The sequence below is a fragment of the Silurus meridionalis genome, chromosome 18 (assembly GCF_014805685.1).
Source record: "Silurus meridionalis isolate SWU-2019-XX chromosome 18, ASM1480568v1, whole genome shotgun sequence".
Taxonomy (NCBI): Eukaryota; Metazoa; Chordata; class Actinopteri; order Siluriformes; family Siluridae; genus Silurus; species Silurus meridionalis.
The window spans coordinates 13,636,013-13,647,965 of record NC_060901.1 but is presented as its reverse complement, the minus strand read 5'-3'; the positions used below and the strand labels follow the sequence as shown (position 1 = coordinate 13,647,965).

At 41.7% G+C, this 11,953-nt stretch overlaps 1 protein-coding gene across 2 annotated transcripts in view; it reads left to right on the top strand.

Moving 5' to 3' along the window:
- Nucleotides 1-1,116: 1,116 nt before the first annotated feature.
- The window catches only part of usp6nl (USP6 N-terminal like), a 78,260-nt gene continuing 67,423 nt past the window's right edge, over nucleotides 1,117-11,953 (top strand). For both annotated transcript variants that reach the window (XM_046873041.1, XM_046873038.1), the window contains exon 1: nucleotides 1,117-1,249. The gene's annotated coding sequence lies outside the window, so the exon portion shown is untranslated. The remainder of the gene's footprint in view (nucleotides 1,250-11,953) is intronic.

The window sequence follows — 11,953 nt, the reverse complement described above, 5'->3', positions numbered from 1 at the left end:
ATTACATCATTGAGGGAATTCCGATGAGGGAATTCTCTCTCCCTGTCTACTCTCCTTCTCTCTCTCTCTCTCTCTCTCTCTCTCTCTCTCTCTCTCTCTCCCTTTGTTTAAATAAAGCATGCTTCTGAGATACCATTGTACCCGTGTTCCTGTTTTTTTTCCCCTCTCTTAAGATCAGTCCGATTCATCCTAACGCTTCTGGATAAATTCAAGCTAAAGGACTATGAGGATGGATAAACAGTCTACTAAAATAGCTTAGGACTGCAGTTTGCACATGAACACTTTTGCATTTACGCTTCCATCACTGACCAGTTCACCTCAACAGTGATAGAACTGTAATAGATGAAGATTTTGGTGCCACTCAAATGACCATGAGTTCCCTTTTGAGTCTGTTTCCTCTCAAGGTTTCTTCCTCATATCCTTTTATGGAGTTTTTCCTCACTTGTCACTGGTTCACTTAATATGGATGAATTTATAGGCTTGGAAATTCCTATTTGTCCCAAGTGTACGAGAAACAATACCACTTGAGGGTCAATGATACACGTTCTACGATTCTGAATAGGGCAAGTAGCAGCAGTCAATGTTTTTTTTTTTTCCCTTGAGTGCATTAAAATACTCTTTGGGTGAGGGTTTCACTTTAAACAGTGTTTTTATTTCTCTAACGCTGCTTTGGGACAATATCCATTGTCAAAAATGCTCCACAATTTAAACGAAGAATTGTGTGAGCACCGATCACTGATCGGAACACCTCATCGATGAATGAACCGTGATGATCGGACATTCGGCGACACACAGATGAGAATGGGTTCTCTCTGAGTCTGGTTTCTCTCAAGGTTTCTTTCTCAGGAGGTTTTCTTTGCCATAGCTACCTCTGGCTCGCTCATGAGGGATACATTAAAAATGATAAGGAACAAACTTATAGGTACTATGCAAATAAAAATCAATAGAACTGAATGTGTAATGAAGCTATGAAGCTGAAATGAAGCTGAAGGAAATGACGCTATGACCCTATGGGGATGGAATCAGAGTAAGTTCTTGTATGGATGAGTGGAGAAGTGGGCGTGGCGCTCGGCTCTCCACCTGGTTTGAAGTTTGCATGAGTTTTGACCCTTAGGGCTTTCCATACTGACTTTCCCAACTCTTTACTCCATTGGGTACGAAGCGCCGATTTCCTGGTCCGGGGCACAATGGCCACTGCTTCAAACTGCGCGCAAATGAATCGAATAGATGGTACCGAAGGTGACAAAAGGTAAAGCAGTTTGTTTGTTTATCCGACCGTTTTATTGGGAGAAAACGCAACTCTGCTGAGAGCCAGACTGATCGCGGTGCTTACAGCAGGACGCTTATAGCCCAGCTAACCGCGCTTTCCAAAGCGGAATAAACATTCAGATAGCTTTTATTTTCTTCCTGCAGGGGAAACATGACCTGCGCGGATACTGTACATTTTGTCTGCTTGATATTGATATATTTGGTGCAAGACGTTCTTGTATGGTTTGGTTTATTGGGGCCTAGCCAAGTGTTCTAGCCAAACACTCGGGACAGCGGCATAGTCCGGAAACTGAGAGGCGGGTCGTAAACAGAAATGACTGCGCGCCATTAGTCGGAGATCAGCGACAGTGTGTGCTGATTAGCCCGCGCGGGCTGTCACTCAAACACAGAGTCGGAGCGAAGAGTGGGGAGCTTAGGACAGTAGGGGATGTGGAAGTTGTGTTGTGTAGGATTTGTCTTGTGTTGGGTTGTTGTGTAGGATTTGTGTTGGGTTGGTTTTGGGGTGTTGTGTAGGATTTATCTTGGGTTGTTGTTTTTGGGTTGTTGTTGTGTAGGATTTGTCTTGGGTTGTTTTGGGTTGTTGTGTAGGATTTGTCTTGTGTTGGGTTGTTTTGGTTGTTGTGTAGGATCTGTCTTGGGTTGTTGTTGTTGTGTAGGATTTGTCTTGGGTTGTTGTGTAGGATTTGTCTTGTGTTGGGTTGTTTTGGGTTGTTGTGTAGGATTTGTCTTGGGTTGTGTTGTGTAGCATTTGTCTTGTGTTGGGTTGTTTTGGGTTGTTGTGTAGGATTTGTCTTGGGTTGTTGTTGTGTAGGATTTGTCTTGTGTTGGGTTGTTTTGGGTTTTGTGTAGGATTTGTCTTGGGTTGGGTTGTTTTGGGTTGTTGTGTAGGATTTGTCTTGGGTTGGGTTGTTTTGGGTTGTTGTGTAGGATTTGTCTTGGGTTGTTGTGTTGTGTAGGATTTGTCTTGGGTTGGGTGGTTTTGGGTTGTTGTGTAGGATTTGTCTTGGGTTGTTGTGTTGTGTAGGATTGTCTTGGGTTGTTGTGTGTAGGATTTGTCTTGGGTTGTGTTGTTTTTGGGTTGTTGTGCAGGATTTGTCTTGTGTTGGGTTGTTTTGGGTTGTTGTGCAGGATTTGTCTTGTGTTGGGTTGTTTTGGGTTGTTGTGTAGGATTTGTGTTGGGTTGTTTTGGGTTGTTGTGTAGGATTTGTCTTGGGTTGTTGTGTTGTGTAGGATTTGTCTTGGGTTGGGTGGTTTTGGGTTGTTGTGTAGGATTGTCTTGTGTTGGGTTGTTTTGGGTTGTTGTGTTGTGCAGGATTTGTCTTGTGTTGGGTTGTTTTGGGTTGTTGTGTAGGATTTGTCTTGGTTGGGTTGTTTTGGGTTGTTGTGTAGGATTTGTCTTGGGTTGTTGTGTTGTGCAGGATTTGTCTTGTGTTGGGTTGTTTTGGGTTGTTGTGCAGGATTTGTCTTGTGTTGGGTTGTTTTGGGTTGTTGTGTAGGATTTGTCTTGTGTTGGGTTGTTTTGGGTTGTTGTGTAGGATTTGTCTTGGTTGTTGTGTTGTGTAGGATTTATCTTGGGTTGTTGTGTTGTGTAGGATTTATCTTGGGTTGTTGTTGTTGTGTAGGATTTGTCTTGGGTTGGGTTGTTGTGTTGCTAAAATTTGTGTTTATAGATTGTCCATGTTTTGATTTGGACTGTTTATCTGAGTACAGACTCAGTAGGTAGTGTATTTTATTTTTTATTTTGTTATTAAACAGGTTTTATCAAATAAGTGACATAAATACAGTTTTGTCAAATAACAAAATGGAAAGTAAATGAAAAGAAGATAAATCCAAATCAAAACAGTATTTGGTGTAAAAATCCTCTGCCTGCAAAACAGCCTCAGTTTTTCATGGTACATTTGCACCCAGTGTTTGAAGGAACTAGTAGGTGGTTTGTTCCAAACATCTTGAAGAAATAACCACAGATCTTCTGTGAATGTAGGCATGCCTCCTGATGCTACTGCATGATGGATAAGTATCTGCCTGTATTTCTCAGCATCGAGAACACCATTATTAATCCTGATCAAATCCCCAACCTCCACCATGCTTCACTACAGACACTCATTGTTGTACTCCAGGCTTTTGGGGACGAACACATTCAGAAACGTCAGTCTGCTTTGAAGAGACATCGCTGATGCAGAAGAACCGCCTCGTGTCATGTTACCGGTGAATCATTCACCTGACTCGCATTCTATATATTGATAACCAAACGCTGCTTACAACAAATACTGCCCTGATTTGGATTTCTTATGTTAATTTACTTTTTTTCTTTTTTTTTCATTGTTAAATCAAATAAATTAGCACTAAACTTGGACAGCATTTCTTTCACAACTGTTTAAACACTTCTGTGCCTGATCAAATGTAGTTCATTAGCAGGTGTGGAGATCTTTTATTCCTTATCTGCTCCTGTCTCTGAAAGGAAACTTGTGCACTACGTATATTTGACTTAGTAGTGCACTTATTCTGTAATGCAGCACCACCACTCATTTACTCAGTAGTGCACTACCATGAGTACACCAATGCTGGTCCATTCGGCAGTTCTTCCTCTACTCACTATTGTCTTTTTGTTCAAGACTTCAAGACCACTTCTTTCAGGACCAAATCACGTCCATAGCCAATAGGGTTTGAGTAAAGACAGAGTAAGACCAATGTCCAGACCAAAACCAGTCTCTCAAATGTGTTAATTTGGTGGTGATGGTATTTCCCCTTACCTAACTCCAAATGTACTTTGGTGCTATCATTTTGTACAAATGAGCACCCAGGACACGCCTGGTGCAATAAGCATGAACCATTTGTGCACCGAAGCTGCGCAGCGTAAAGCGATTTGATATTATTGCGTCAGGGGAACGTGCACGAGGGAAATGAATTTTACCCCGGATCTCGAATGCATCCCTCAGTAGTGCACTCGCACTCATTTACTTGCTTTCGCCTTTTCCTCACTTCTCCATCGATTACACAGGCATCGCTTCATTATTCAGTGCCGCATCGCCCCCTTTAATCCGTGCACTATTTCTCGCTCTCGCACTCCGTTGTACAGTTTCGCTGAGCTCGGCGTTTTTTTTTTCCCCCTCTGCCGCAGACGTGCCACCGATCAGCCCTCACTTTCCAGGATGACCAGTTTGTTAGACTTCCAGTGGATAAATCACAGAGGGCCGAAACGCTTTGTGCCCACGCCCAAGTGAAAACGACCGGATGTAATAAAAAACGGTATACGGTTAAAGATTTACCGCAAACGTGTAGCAGGCGTGTAAATAAAACATTTCTGAAAAGTCCAGGGTAGAGCGCTTTAACCAAATAAACTACAAAGAGATAAAACTGTTTCTCCAAGAAGCCCCCAAGTGCTGCTTTTAAAAAAAAAAAAATTTGTTTTTGTACAGTTTGTCTGGCATTAGGGATTTTCTCTTTGTAATGCTGAGGATGTATCATGTTTGTTTTGCGCTTTTGTAGGCTTTTGTCAAATATTATTCTTCTTTTTTCGGCTGCTCCCTTTAGGGGTCGCTACTGCAGATCATCCGTCTCCATACCCCCCCTGTCCTCTACATCTGCCTCTTCCAACCCAACTACCTGCGTGTCTTCTCTCACTACATCCATAAACCTCCTCCTTGGTCTTCCTCTTTTCCTCCTTCCTGGTGGCTCCATCCTCAGCATTCTCCTACCAATATACACCATGTCCCTCCTCTGCACATGTCCAAACCATCTCAATCTCGCCTCCCTCACCTTGTCTCCAAAACGTCCTACATGCACGGCCCCTCTAATAAACTAATTTCTAATCTTGTCCATCCTCGTCACTCCCAACGAAAACCTTAACATCTTCAGCTCTGCTACCTCCAGCTCCACCTCCTGTCTTTTACTCAACGCCATACATCATCGCAGGTCTCACCACAGTCCTATAAACCTTTTGTCAGATATTATTGTTAGAGAAAATCAGAAATCAGTGGATTTGCCAAACTTTGTACCACCCCCATATAATTTCTGCAAATTGCATAAAAAAAAAAAAAAAATTGTTGCAGTTTATAATTATTGTGTAATAAATACCCAGGAAGAAATCCGACTCGTATTTGCACGACTAACTCTAATAACGAACTTCGCAGGATCGATGGACTGCCATACCGTGGAACCGCTTTCACGGCAACTTGTGAAACAATTTAGTTCATTCAAGCTAAGAAAGTCTAAGTTCGAGATCGAAATGATTCTGTATTGGAGAAAAGAAGAATGAATGTAAGATGAATATGTGCATTCGTTTCTTCAGACAGCGCTGTCTTTTAATAAACCGGATGGATCAATTTACCAAAAAAAAAAAAGGCAACATCGAGCCTCCATGTGTACTAACTGCTCGACAGACGCATCTGGAGTGGCAATTCTTTATTGCAACAGCGACATACAGGATATATATGTTTATTATTTTATTGCAATTTGTATTTATAATTTCTTATAAACCAGCTTTGTTCTACTTGCGCAATAACAAATAAAAAATATTCTATTGCAACACATTTTATGGACAAACCCTGACCGTAACATTTTGTAAGTGCTTTTTGAACGTTTCACATTTAGTCCCAATTCACCGTTATGATAACTTTCACTCTTCTGCCAAGATGCTTTACTAAATCTTTGGAGGTTTGTACTCATTCATACGGTGGTCGAGAAATGCAGGAACAAATGAACAAATCCGAAAACACGACGACAATTCAGACAAACAGGAAAAGATGGGTATAGTTTGTGAATGAAACACTTACCAATCATTCAACAAGACACGTGTCAGTCAAGATATACAGGAAGTACAACAGTCTTTAAAAAAAAAAAATGATTAAGCAAATAGCCATATACAAACAACATAGCGATAACAAGTACAATTTACATTTCAATACACAGAACAGGTGCATAAAAATACTAATATATACACATATATTTAGGAGAAAGACACATAAAACAAATAGATAAATAAATAACCTTTATAATAATAATAATAATAATAATAATAATGTAATCAAAAAGGATAAAAATAAACAGGGCTATGGTTTATTCTGTAAATCATATTTTTCTATAAAAGACAAAAGATTCATTGCATTTTTCTCAATTGAATTTAATCACTTTTAGGGCTTTTGTGAAAGAAAGAAATTCATCATAATATGCAAAAAAACCCGCTGGTTTCACTTTCAAGTATTTCGATTTGTGTATATAAAATTTTTCCGTCAGAAGTACAATATTAACAAGGAAGTCATCTTTGTTATTGTTCATTACAAGTCCAAAGATAACTTCCTTCACAGCGAAATTTCTTAGATGGGAAACCTTTGGGTAAATCCAGTTATGGATATCAGACCATGAAGCGTCTGAAGTAACAGTCTGCGCGTCAGTGTAGTGTGAGGTTCAGGGAAGAGGTCAGATAGGGGCTCGGTGGTGGTTAAGAGGTGCTGGATGATTGGGCAACTACTGCAGAAGTGATAAGGGAGACAGCTAGAAAGTTACTTGGTGTGACCTCTAGAAATAGAAAGAAAGACGGAGACATGGTGGTGGAATGAGGAAGTGCAGGAGAGCATAAGGAGAAAGAGGTTGTGGAAACAGAATTGGGTTCGGCAGAGAGATGATCTAGTGTAGAATGTGGTGATGAACACGGCTGATGCAGACAGTCAGCTGTTACTGCATTGCAGTTCACGGCAAAACATGCTGTGAATGAGAAGCTTTGATGAATCATGATTGGGCTTTATAGGAACCTGGTCTGTTAAATTCGAACCTCATTTCCAGTACAAGGTACAATATTTTTTTATAAAGTTTTCCTGGTCGTGTCCTCTCTACGAAGAATGCTAAATCCTAGACGGACGAGGTGGAGGGAACGATGCGTTGTTACTTACACACACCTTTGAGCAAAATGTAGGTTTGTGCGCATCGAGGCTGGCAGTGCAAAAAGGGCTTTTGTGTAATAGTACTAGTCCAGGCTTGTAATGCATTTTCTCACACACACACACACACACACACACACACTCTGACATCGCTGAGTAGTTCAGTGCAGGGTCAGTGTCAGCCGTGAAGTGGAATGAGGAAAAAGATGAGCAGGATCACTTCCTCTGTGTGTGTGTGTGTGTGTGTGTGTGTGTGTGTGTGTGTGTGTGTGTGTGTGTGAAAATGCATTAGGTCCTTTGTGCTGAACACAAGGACAGGCTGGATAGTTGTACACACTCATTTTGCACTTCATCCCAGTGAAGGTGAAGGCTTTTTTTTTCAGGAACACTGGGCATGAGACAGGAATACAGAGTAGGTGGGGTGGCAGGTCATCAAGGGGCTTAACAAACACACACACACACACACACACACACACACACACACACACACTTGTTTAGTCCTCCCTTCTGGTAGGGTCATAAACTCACCAAAGACTCCCCACTCTTCTGGAAAGGCTGTCCACTAGGTTTTGGAGCATGGCTGTGAAGATTTGTTTGTTTAGCTGCAGAGGTGTTTGTGTGGTCAGGTATTGATGTTGGTTGAGGATGTCTGAAGCGTAGTTTGGGATGTCTGGATAGAGCGTAATTTGGGATGTCTGGATAGAGCGTAGTCTGGAATGTCTGAAGTGTAGTTTGGGATGTCTGGATAGAGCGTAGTCTGGGATGTCTGGATAGAGCGTAGTTTGGGGATGTCTGGATAGAGCGTAGTTTGGGGGTGTCTGGATAGAGCGTAGTTTGGGGGTGTCTGGATAGAGCGTAGTTTGGGATGTCTGGAGTGTAGTTTGGAAAGTCTGGATAGAGCGTAGTTTGGGATGTCTGGATAGAGCGTAGTCTGGGATGTCTGGATAGAGCGTAGTCTGGGATGTCTGGATAGAGCGTAGTCTGGGATGTCTGGATAGAGCGTAGTCTGGGATGTCTGGATAGAGCGTAGTCTGGGATGCCTGGATAGAGCGTAGTCTGGGATGTCTGAAGTGTAGTTTGGAAAGTCTGGATAGAGCGTAGTTTGGGATGTCTGGATAGAGCGTAGTTTGGGATACCTGGAGCGTAGTTTGGAAAGTCTGGATAAAGCATAGTTTGGGATGTCTGGATGGAGTGTAGTTTGGGATGTCTGGATGGAGCGTAGTTTGGGATGTCTGGAGCGTAGTTTGTGGTGTCTGGATCTGGATGCGAGACAACATAACTCTCTCATACCAGCAGGTGGCAGTAGTCTGTTTTTCGGCATTCGTACAGGGAAACCAAGGAAGCTAGAACTGTAAATATCTAAAGCAAGGAGCGTTTACGTCTGCCGCAACAATTACTAACGGAATCGTGTAGCTTTTTTTTCAATCATGTCTGCTAAATTGTGTGAAAAAAGTAAAGCTGGATGGAGAGGCATGTGTTCAATAAATGTTTAATTGTAGCAATTTTCTTTTATGACGTGAAGAAAATCGGGCAAAAAAAATCGGGCAAAAAAAATCATCATATATCGGCAATCAGCTGCCCTGATTTTTAAATGGCCAGAGAAAACCCCATATCGCTCGACCTTTATTAACGATACTTGTGTAGTTTTATCTCCGTACACTTTGGGGTTAATGGTGAAGTAGAAGCTGCTCCTCGTCATTTTCCGTGCCAGAATGATGTCATCATGTGGCCGGCGTCCGCTCTATGTACATGGGATATCCATGCACGTGTGTGCGCCGGCTCACGTTACAAAACTAAGTCACACCGGTGTCAGATAGTCATGTAATAGTGAACAAAGGGGGCACTATTAATATAATGAAACATTTACAAACAAAACACGTCACCTAGCTCACGCAATGTGCCGTATTTACCATGTCTACTGCGTCTCCTGGCTCCAGCTCCAACACCCCTGCCTCAGCCTCGAGCCAACCCAACGTTCATTATAAAATAAGTCTTATAGCTAGTATAAGTAGTCTTCAGGGACACCACATCGATTTTTCAAATAGCCCACAAGAAACCCTCGGCTAGAAAGGGTTTCACCGTCAGTGTGCAATGAGACAGAGACACAATCCCCAACACCCATGCGTGGGAAGATGACCTCTGAAAAAAAACAGCAATGTGTCAAAGAGCTGTCATTCTGTTTATAGTGAAAGATTTATTGCCCCTCACTTACATGGATCCAAGCTGGTTCAGGAATAGTGGATAGATGCTTTTTAAACACGGTGTGTTGTAATATGCTGTGTTGTAATATGCTGAGAACTCTCTCTCTCTATATATATCTCTGTCTCTCTCTATATCTCTGTCTCTCTCTCTGTGTTTTAGGGCCATTTTATTTGTAAACGCCAGTGCTAACGTTTAGCAGTGATAAAAGAACTTTACATTTTCAACATCCTTTCATATGTCCTTTAACACCAAAAAGAAACATCATGCTTTGTTTAGTCCATTTACCTAAACACGGCGCAGTGCGTTTCCCCACGGACCATTACTACTGACGCACCACTCGCCAAACTCTGGAGCGCTCCGGACGGGTAAACGCAGAAAAATAAGTTGACAAAGTTTCCAAAGTTGTAGACGACGTCTAGAACCCATTTTGAAAATGTCCGAGTTCCAGTTCATCTCAGTGAGTGTTCAGTGAGGTTGAGGTACATGGGGAACAGTAGGGCAATTGTTAATGCATTGGCCTTTGGATTAGAAAGATCAGATTATGTTAATCAGTGGATCATCTGCTAATACGAGTCTCTGTTACTATAGAAATGATGACACATAACGGGTGCATTCAGTTAAACCTGCCATTTATACTGCTGTTATATAAACAAAACAGCATCAAATCAGATTCAAGAGCAAATTAGTATGAACGGAAAAAAAATATTAGCGCACACATACATACACACACACATACACTCATACTCTCACTCTCACTCTCACACTCACACTCACAAACTCACACTCACACACACACACACATATATACACACATACACTCACTCATATACATACACCCACACACACATTTACACTCATACGCACACACTCTCATATACACACACACACACACACACACACACACACACACACACTCTAATACACGTGCACACACAAACACGCACTCTCTCTCTCTCTCTCTCTCTCTCTCTCTCTGTCATACACACACACACACACACACACACACACACACACACACACACACACACACTGTCATACACACACACTCTCTGATACACACACACACAGTCTGAGATCCAAAGGTGACCTCGTTTACAGGTGGACATGTCATGTGTAATCTCAAGAATAAGTCTCAATCTTGTGCTTTTCCTCTTTCTTCTACCCCATCTTCAACATTTTCTCAATTTTTCCCCACTTTCTTTTTTCCTTCATTCTCAAAGGTTTATCCCTTTTCTTTATTTTGTTTTCCTCTCTTCTTGCTTTATCTCGAGTATCTCTCTCTCTATCGCTCTATTTCTAACTCCTCTCTCTCTCTGTCCCTCTCATTCTCTCGCCTCTCTCTCTCTCGCTCTCTCTCTCTTTCCTGAATATCAGACGCCCTATTGCTATTATTATTATTACCCTACACTTCTTAGTCACCCCCTTCCGCCCTGCTCTGATTACCCTTATTACACACACACACACACACACACACACACACACAGAGAGAGAAAGTGGTCATTACGCTACTATAATTATAGCTGTGAGTGTGAGGGGCTGTACATGTTTTGAGTGATAAAGCTGAGGAGCAGAAACGAGGAGTCCAGAAGAACCTCTGTCTCAAACACTCAAAGAAATTGGGAAACGAAGAGACACTTTTGTTTGCACTGTACCCAGTTGAACCTCACACCTTTTCAAGTCAACACTAAAAAGATGTTGGTCGCACTGCTGGTGTGCCACTCGAGCAGTGAAGTTTGTCTGAAGTCGTGCAGCTCATGTGTTTTCAAACGCTTCAGATCTTCCCGATCACCACAGCGATTTCTTTATCGCGTCTGCCAGGAAATATGGACAAAAGTGTTGGGACACCTGATTTTTTCAGCCATATGTGGTTGTTTTCCAAACTGTTCTCACAAATTTGGGGGTACAGGAGGATTTGTGCGCAAAAGTAGCTCCATGAAGATATGCTTTAGATGGGTTGGAGATTTTCCGCTATAGAAATGTATAGATTGATGGCGTTTGGTACACGGCCTTATCCAAACGATTGATAAAACTGAGCAGTTGAGGCAACTTTAGTGGTGATGGGATTTAACCTCATGATCTCACTTCTGAAATCCAACTTCTTAACCACCTGCAGTCATATAACAGCAGGACTATGCAGGAACCTCCCTCTTAAGACACTCGAAGGACTGGAAAACAGAGATTTTTCTTTTGGTTTTAAGTCTTTCCACCGTAACTAAACCTTAACCTCCAAATCACTCCTTATTTATTGTTTAAAAGAAGAGAAACATTGCCACTAGGCTCATATAACAGCAAATGGGGACTACTAAAAAGCACATGGTCAGTTGTCCACAAATATTTGGCCATGTTTCGTAGTCTTTGTTGTTGAGAATTTATTGTAACGTTGATTTTGTTAAATCTCATGTTGATCTTGCCATGAGAAAAAGACCGTGAGGATGTCATGGTATTATACCAGTAAAAAACTATGATTATTCAATAAATAAGATCAATAAATATTTGTGATAGAAGAGTATCTGTGAGAATGAAAGGGAAAGTTTATAGGACTGTGGTGAGACCTGTGATGATGTATGGTTTAGAGACAGGGGCATTGAGTAAAAGACAGGAGGTGGAGC